Below are 9545 nucleotides of genomic sequence, written 5' to 3'. Positions count from 1 at the left end.
AATAACAAATTACATGATGAAAATTGTAATCTATTAGATTACTCATTCTCATTAAGGTATTCTATTTATATAACTTTTAGATTACTAGCTAGTATATAACAGATTTGAATGGGATTATAGTTTTAAAAAAGAATAATAAATTGGTTATGGCATTTATTTAAAAAATGCATGGAATAATTGTGATAAATAATATTTATCTATATATTATTGTTTAATATATATTTGTGTTTACTATCTATCTATCTATCTATCTATCTATCTATCTATCTATCTATCTATCTATCTATCTATCTATCTATCTATCTATCTATCTATCTATCTATCTATCTATCTATCTATCTATCTATCTATCTATCTATCTATCTATCTATCTATCTATCTATCTATCTATCTATGCATCCATCCATCCATCCATCCATCCATCCATCCATCCATCCATCCATTCATCCATCTGCATATATGTCTATCTATCTAAATGTCATTTGTTCTGTCGCTCATTGTGTCTATACATCATTAATATTTAATATTTCTCAGTTGCTTTGGTGAATTTCTCACAACACTATTTCCATTTGCACAACAGTTAATGCATTTCTCAAAACAATTAGTACAAACTGCAAAACCTAGTTGATAACCTGCAAAAGCGTGTCACTTGCTCAAAATGGATAGCTCATTCCTCAAAAGTATTCATGTCAATGAAAGTGTCAGTGTCATCAAGATGAAAAGTCCTGACAGCATTGTTTATGAACAAGATGGCTTTGTCATGTTTTCATTATGAAAGTGTACTCTACATTTTTTCCAATGCAAGTCCAATTTTGGTGACACTTCCTGAAAATGCTCAAGACAGCACCATATACTATTTACACAGCCATTTGAAAACTACAGTAAAGTTAGACATCACTGCATTTAGTGAGGTATCTGAGTACAAGACACTGAATATGTATGTTTCTCATTTTTACTGCATATGCTCTTTGCAATTCTAATTTATTCACAGCATTGTGCAAAAGAATAAATACAGCCTTATTTACAATAAACATAAACTTGCTTTGGGTAGAGCTGTGCACAACTGTAAACAATATTGCAGTACATATGGGAACTGAACCTACAATATACATAGGTCTGTAAATCATTCATGAAATTGTTCAGTTTAGAAGACATTTTGAGGAAAAAAAGATAAATCTTTTTAATAAAATTAGCTTGACAGATTTAGACAACTAGTTCAACATTTTTGTACGTAATGACTCCAGTAATGAAATGAGGACTATTAGTTTTATATGGAATGACTATTCAGCATTCACAAGTTTAGTTAATTTTGACTGACATGACATAAGCAAATGATAATATTATAAAACAGCAGAGAGTTGTATGAAAGCAATTGATGCATGTCCAAATGCATTTGCAATTTGTTGGAAGGAATGAGAAACAGCTATGATGTGCGCAAATGACTAAATTGTTTTGAGAAATGCATTAACTGTTGTGCAAATGTAGTGTTGTGAGAAATGCACCAAAGCGACCGAGAAAAACTGTAAATATCATGTGTCTATTTGTTATTCTAATATTAATATTAACCTATCTACACTTTTATACTTTGCCGCAATTTTACAATTATTTATTGCAAAAATCCCAGTAAAATACCACACACATTATTTACAGTTCACTACTGTAATATGCACTGCATTGTGCATCAATTTAAAACTTTTACAGTAAATTACTGCATATTAGGAATTTGCAGTATTCTACTGTAATTAAAGTAATCAAGTACTGCTACTGTAGTTGAAGACAAAAATGAAACCGTTAATGAATAAATTAGTCACTTGTTTGGAGATCTATCTTTCTGGAGGGATGGATAGATGGATGAACAGACAGACAGATGGACATAGTCTTATTTTGATGATGATACAACTTGGTCAGTCTTAAATCTGAAAATTTTCTTTCAATTTTTCTTGTCAGATAGTGGCCAAGGAAACATTTCACACTTTTATTATTATTGATATACAAAAAAAGAATATATATTAAATTCATATTTATAGTCAAGTAAACAAAAATCTGATTTTTCAATACGAAACAAAAATCTATAAATAAAATATTACAATATAACAATAAAAATAGAAGAATTTAGTTCAAAATAATTAATTATATAATACCAACAAAAAAAAACAACAAAAAACATGACAGACAATGATTTTAATTGAACTGAAATTCTACTCATTACACTTGTAACATTAGCCACTTGTAACAATCTTTCTCCACACTCCGCTTACCGTCTAAGTGTCCTACTGGACTTCTAATGATATGACCAGTAATATATAGTGACTTTAACTAGATCATCCTCTGCTTCTTCACACAGTCAGAGACCCTGGGGAGCTCACAATAGAGCCTTTGAGTGAGGAAGGGAGGTCTGCGCTGGCCAAAGGTTAAACAGGGCTTTTGGCTGGTGATAAATCACTATTAAATGAGGCCTGGATTGCAGCGCATTGTCGTTGCTCACTTTCAAACCCATTACCTTCTGGTTGTAAAGCTGACACAGCTAATGAACTGACTGCTTTGAACCGCGAGCTCCACAATATTGACTGGTTGCTTGGGGCAGATGTCTCAAGTCAAGCGACTAGTAAATGTACATTTGATTAAGAAAGACTCTTGGGGTCTTTAGGGGTGGAGATGTTCATGAAAACACTCGAGGAAGTTCATATTAAAACAATTGGGCCGGCTGATGAAAGAGGGTAAGGCATGCTGTTTGGTTTTAGGAAGAAAAACAAAGAGTCGCTAATGATTTGCCAAGATGAGTTGAACTCGCTTCCTATCAGATGATGGTGTGTTTTTTTTGTTATTGTTGCTGGCTTTGAGAGGTTTCATTGACAGTTGTAAAGAGACACACACACACACACACACACACACACACACACACACACACACACACACACACACACACACACACACACACACACACACACAAAATCTTAATTTTAATGCATTAGATAACAAAATATCAAACAAATTAAGGTCTACCAAGTGAATATTTATTTAAAAAAGGATTTTCTTGAGCTAAATAGTCTCTAACTGATATTTTGGCTCTGAATCAATCTGGACATTTACATCTCATAAGAATTTACCCATTTTATTGCGTTAAATAAGAAAAATGTCATTATATTAATTTAAGAAATATTATCTACATTTATCAACAGTTTTTATCTGTTTAGAAAGAAAAAAACAAGGGAACCAAAATTAAATTTGGATGTTTAAACCACCCCAAACATTTCCTAATTTTATTGCTTTAGATAACAAAATATCACACAAATTAAGCTGGACTAAATATAATTAAAAAAAAAAAATAGTTATTAATAACTAATAATAATTATTAGTTAACTGTCTCTAGCTGATATTGTTTGCCTGTTTTATCATTTAAATCACAAAATTTCTACATATTATTGCATTTTAATATTAGGCCAGTCTGATCTCATGAGAAAACGTAAGTATGTAAGTATGGCTAATTCATACGAACTCATACGAGTTCAGTCATACGAATATGTATGATTTTAAAAAGGAGGCGTGGCACCCAACCTCGCCCCTAAACTCAACCATCATTGCGGGATGAGCATATAATACTAAATTATGAGAATGAGATTGAATTCATACGAATTAGCTACTAAATCAAAAAGTTACAAATTGCTGTGAGATTTCTTGTTTTAAATTATTACTATATACATTTTGCAGCTAAATAATTATTATTTTGTAATAAACATTTGCATTTATAAACAAAACAATTAATTGTATTTCTATGCACCTGGTCACTGGGGATATTTTTGGGCTCCAAATGCAACTAGGACTTTTAACAGAACTTAAAGCATTCTTAATATTATTGCATTGCATTAGATGACAATATATCAAACATTTAAGCTTTATTTTTATTCATTCCTTTAACTGCCCCACCAAGAAAACATTTTTGGATTGCATTTCTTAACTCCTAATGCCACTAGTTAAGAACTCAATGCATTTTTTTCAACACATCCCATAATTTCTAAAATATCAGCCTCTACCAAATGGTTGATATGTCGGTTTATGGTAAAAATACCGGAATTAATAGATATACTATAAAAAATCTGAAAATATGAAGTGTAAGACAAATTTGTTAAAAACCATATTAAAAATTATTAAAAATGAAACATATTTGAATACTAAATCATCTTTATTTTTTGAAGTATGCCATCAAATATTTTAGATTCTCATTTAACATGTTTTCTCGTTTTATTTTTAGGAATAAAACAAAAATCCAGTGTAGTAGTGCAACGGGATTATGTTTGTTTGATTTTCAACAATGCTCTGTAATGTAAACCATTATTTAAAACAGAACTTCTTTAAATGACTTTAACACTCATTTAAAACAGTCAAAATATGGTCAACCATTCGGTAGAGCAGGCAGTTAGATAAAGGGTTATTTAAAAAAAAAAGGGTTATTTATTTTAATTATTTTTGGTGTGTGAAATAGTTGATTAGATTTAACCAAACAGTCTCGAGCTGATAATTATTTTTGTAAATTTCTAAACTAATTATCTCTATTATTATAATTTTGTAAATCAAACTAATCAATTGCTCTTAACCAACTGGTCTCTATGACAAGTTTGTGCCCCAAATGTGTTTTAGAAAAAAATCTGAATTCGATTGCTTTAAATAACAACATGTCAAGCACATTAAGCTGATGAAATGATCTACATTTTTAAACAAAAAAAAAAAATTAATATACATTAAACCAAATGGCCTCAATCTCTTCCTCAATTCACATTTTGCTTGAAATCTAATGCAATTTATATAATATAAAGTATGAATATAATGCTAATTCCCACTGTATCCTCAATAAAGTCATTTTCCACCTCATTAGCAGACTCTTCATTTGAGGAATCAGTCTGTAGTGAGTGGTCTTTAACTGGGCTCAGTTGGAGGACTGTCAGTTCCTCTGAAAGAAAGCATGACTAAATGTTGTGTTGTTCTGCTGGTGAAGGATGAGGAGCTGAGATCTACTGATTAGCATATAATTGGCCCTTTTGTATTAAACACAGGGAATTAGCCTACTGTTCAACCTGCTGTTTGCAGCCTGCTTTCCATTCACTTACAGAGAGAGCAGACACACGGCCTGCTGAGAGGAGCTGCAGTCTGACACAAACTGACTTGCACAATATATCGTTTCAGCGTCAATATCGCAATGTGTGCATCCGCAATAGTCACATCACAGGATCTGCAATGTCAAGTTGGGTTTATAATTAACCACAGTTTAGAACACATGATTTGTGGAGTCATTGAAAAGTTGAACCCAGACACAGTGAAATGTTTTCATTAGTAGGTGTTTTTAAGGCCTGTAACTGTGTACGTTTTAAAGCAAATTTAATCCATTTGGGCACAATAACTGATGGATTTTACTTTAACAAAAATTAATTGTATTTAATACTTGTACAGTTAATTTAATTAATTTAATTTGCCTACTTGTTCTATTGTATTATTCTACGTTTAAAAACGGGTTAATTAAGTTATCTTCTTTATCTCAAATATCGCAATGTCAGTGCCGCCCTACTTACATACATTAACAGTTACACACACAAAATCTATCTATCTATCTATCTATCTATCTATCTATCTATCTATCTATCTATCTATCTATCTATCTATCTATCTATCTATCTATCTATCTATCTATCTATCTATCTATCTATCTATCTATCTATCTATCTATCTGTCTGTCTGTCTGTCTGTCTGTCTGTCTGTCTGTCTATTTATGTCTATTTATCCTTCTCTCAAGGATTATTCCAAACTCACTTAAAAGTTGTTAAACCCCTCCTGCAAAAGTGCAACCTGGATAACACCCTATTGAGCAATTACAGGCCCATCTTAAATCTCCCTTTCATTGGCAAAATCATTGAAAAAGTTGTTTTTAACCAGGTTAACAAGTTCTTAAGCTTCAAGGGGTGTTTAGACAATTTTCAATCTGGTTTCAGACCACATCACAGTACAGAGAGCGCTCTTATAAAGATAATCAATGACATCCGCCTAAATACAGATTCAGGTAAACTAACAGTGTTGGTATTGCTCGATCTCAGTGCTGCATTTGATACTGTCGATCACAGCATACTTCTGGATAGGCTGGAAAACTGGGTTTGGCCGTCTAGCACGGTCCTCAAATGGTTCAGATCTTACCTTGAAGGTAGAGAATACTATATAGGTGACCATAGAACGAGGTGGACACCCATGACACGTGGAGTCCCACAAGGCTCGATTCTGGCACATCTACTGTTCAACTTTTATATGCTCCCTCTGAGCCAAATAATGAGAAAGAACCAAATCTCCTACCACAGCTATGCCGATGACACTCAGATCTACTTAGCCTTACTGCCTAATGACTACAGCCCCATTGACAGCCTCTGCCACTGCATTGATGAAATTAACAGATGGATATGCCAAAACTTTCTTCAGCTAAACAAAAAAAAAACTGAAGTGATTGCGTTTGGGAACAGAGATGAGGTTCTCAAGGTGAATGCGTACCTTGGCTCTAAGGGTCAAACAACAAAAATAAGGTCAAGAATCTTGGTGTGATTCTGGAGTCAGACCTAAGTTTCAATCAGCCAGTAAATCAGCATACTATCATCTCAAAAACATTGCAAGAATTAGATGCTTTGTTTCCAGTGAGGACTTAGAGAAACTTGTTCATGTCTTCATCAGCAGCAGGGTTGATTACTGTAACGGCCTCCTCGCTGGCCTTCCCAAAAAGACAGTCAGACAGTTGCAGCTCATCCAGAACGCTGCGGCCAGGATTCTGACCAAAACCAGAAAATCAGAGCACATCACACCTGTCCTCAGGTCTTTACACCGGCTCCCAGTTTCAATCAGAATAGATGTTAAAGTATTACTACTTGTCTATAAATCACTAAATGGCCTAGGACCTCACTACATTACAGATATGCTCACAGAATACAAACCAAACAGATCACTCAGATTATTAGGATCAAATAACTTAGAAATTCCTAGAGTTCAGTCAGAGCAGGGTGAATCTGCCTTCAGCTACTACGCCCCTCGCTGCTGGAATCAGCTCCCAGAAATGATCAGATGTGCTCCAACATTAGGCACATTCAAATCGAGACTGAAAACACATCTGTTTAGCTGTGCCTTTACTGAATGAGCACTGTGCTACGTCCGACAGATCGCACTATTATGTCTTTCTGTTCTTTTTCATTCTTTTATAACCTGTTTTAACACATTTTAATCTGTTTTTATCTGTTTTTAATAATTTTTATTATTTTTATTCTTGTTTATGTAAAGCACTTTGAATTGCCACTGTGTATGAAATGTGCTGTATAAATAAACGTGCCGTACCTTGCCTATCTATCTATCTGTCTGTCCGTCCGTCCGTCGGTCCATCCATCTATCCATCCATCTATCTATTGTAAAAAAAAATTAATAAAATTTGCTTGACAGATTTTGACAACTAGTTTAACATTTGTGTATGTAATGACTCCAGTAATGAAATGAGGACTATTAGTTTTATATTAAATGACTATTCAGCATTCACAAGTTTAGTTAATTTTGACTCACACAACATAAGCAAATGATAATGTTTTAAAACAACAGAGTTGTATGAAAGCAATTGATGCATGTCCAAATGCATTTGCAATTTGTTGGAAGGAATGAGAAACTGCTTCTATGATGTGCACAAATGACTAAATGTTTGTTCTTTGTTCTGTCACTCATTGTGTCTATACATCATTGATATTTAAATATCATTTGTGTATTTGTTATTCTGATATTAATTTGCCCAGTAAATGATCTTTGAAGATCACTAAAGCTAAACATGTAATATATGGATATTATCCGCACAGTGTTACACCATTACTCATCATATTGACCCAGCCATTTTCATGGTGCGCCCGTTGTAAATTTGTTGTAACATGGTGTGTCTGCCACGGTCCCTGCAGCATATTTGTTTGGGTCGAACGCATGTGTGTGTGTGTGTGTGTGTGTGTGTGTCTGTGCAGTGCTTATGCAGGGGAGTGTGTGTAGGGCCTGCCATTCCATGCACCCCCCCCATTCCTGATAAATGGACTGTGGTCAGTCTGGAGGTGGTGGGGGGTTCACGAGGCCCCACGGGGCCAACAGTGCTCTCGGATGCAGGGATGAGGTGGACCCACGCCAATTATGGCCTTTTGTATGGGCTAACTTTTTGATTGACAGCGGCTCTACCCTCTCCCCAAGGACCCCATTTACACAAACTGGCCAGTAACTGACCTGCACAGGGGAGGTAACACATTTAGCAAACTCACAACTGGCTTTTTTCTTAGGTCGCTTGCTGAGTTTTTAAAGCAGAGATTAACTTTTGACTTCAGGTGAGACGGTTTTGTTACTTTCTTTAACTGCCGATGCTTTGCTGGATTAGCGAAGCAAAGTTGAAGGTTTTCAATCAAAGATCAAGTGTATTGAGTAAAAGTGCTACTTTATACGTATGACCAGACAAGGGTCATTAAGGCATCATCACTAAATCCCACACATTCCAGCACTTTCTCTCTAATTTTCAATCAATTTATAAGGGTTTGCCTTTTCCTGCCTCTATCAATGAGCTCTCTTTCTCTGTCTTTTATTTTCTCCCTAAAGACAGCTGAATGAGCATGCAAGAAGATGTGAGCATAATGACCCCGGCAATGGTGACAAAGCCTAATTGGTCACGGAGGCCAGTGGCTAATGAGCTGAAAAAATGAGCCCATGGGTGTGTAATAACTGTATTTTCCTCCGTTTCTTCTCCTTTCGTCACAGTCCTGTGTGGCATTTTTAACCAACTAAAATGGCACCAGATGCAACAGGGCTCAGACATTTTGACTTGAATTGGGAAACCATATGTTCAGATAAGTCATGGTTTCCCTTTTCCCACAGGCAGGGGCCAGTGCATCTGTGAGGAAAAGCACTGGTGGCCAGGAAGCCCCGCTTTACGACTTTACACAAGAGCTTTCGTTCTTGGACGCCATTACTTAGGCATGAGAGGGTTTTTGGTTGAAAAAAAAATGAGAAGAAAGGGAGAGAAATTAGAATGTAATGGAGAATGATTGAGATGTGTTTTGGGTTCCTTTAAACCAAATAAGCGTAAAACATGGACAAACCCAAACACTGGGTTACATTTTTAAATGATCTTAAATTTAAGAAAAGTTCATCCAATTATAAAAATGAGATATTCTGCTTACTTAAAATAAAAATTAAAAAACCTTTAGGGGGGGATTTTTTAAAGATCAAAGCTGCTCAAACACTCTCCAAATTGAATGGTGTCCATAAGATTTTCACTGAATAAAGACTAACATTTCTTATTTTCATTGAAGTTATCATATGCCTTTGGAAGAACTGAAATACAGTGCAACCAGTCCGATCTCACGAGAAAACCTAAGTATTTTACGTTTTGTCAGTTTAGTGGCTTATCTGTACGAATTTGTACAAGTTCAGTCGTACGTAAATGTACGATTTTAAAAAGGAGGCGTGGCACCCAACCCCGCCCCTAAACCCAACCGTCACTGGGTGATGAGCAAATCGCA

Source organism: Danio aesculapii, chromosome 25 (assembly GCF_903798145.1).
Source record: "Danio aesculapii chromosome 25, fDanAes4.1, whole genome shotgun sequence".
NCBI lineage: Eukaryota > Metazoa > Chordata > Actinopteri > Cypriniformes > Danionidae > Danio > Danio aesculapii.
Note: the sequence above shows the minus strand (reverse complement) of the source record.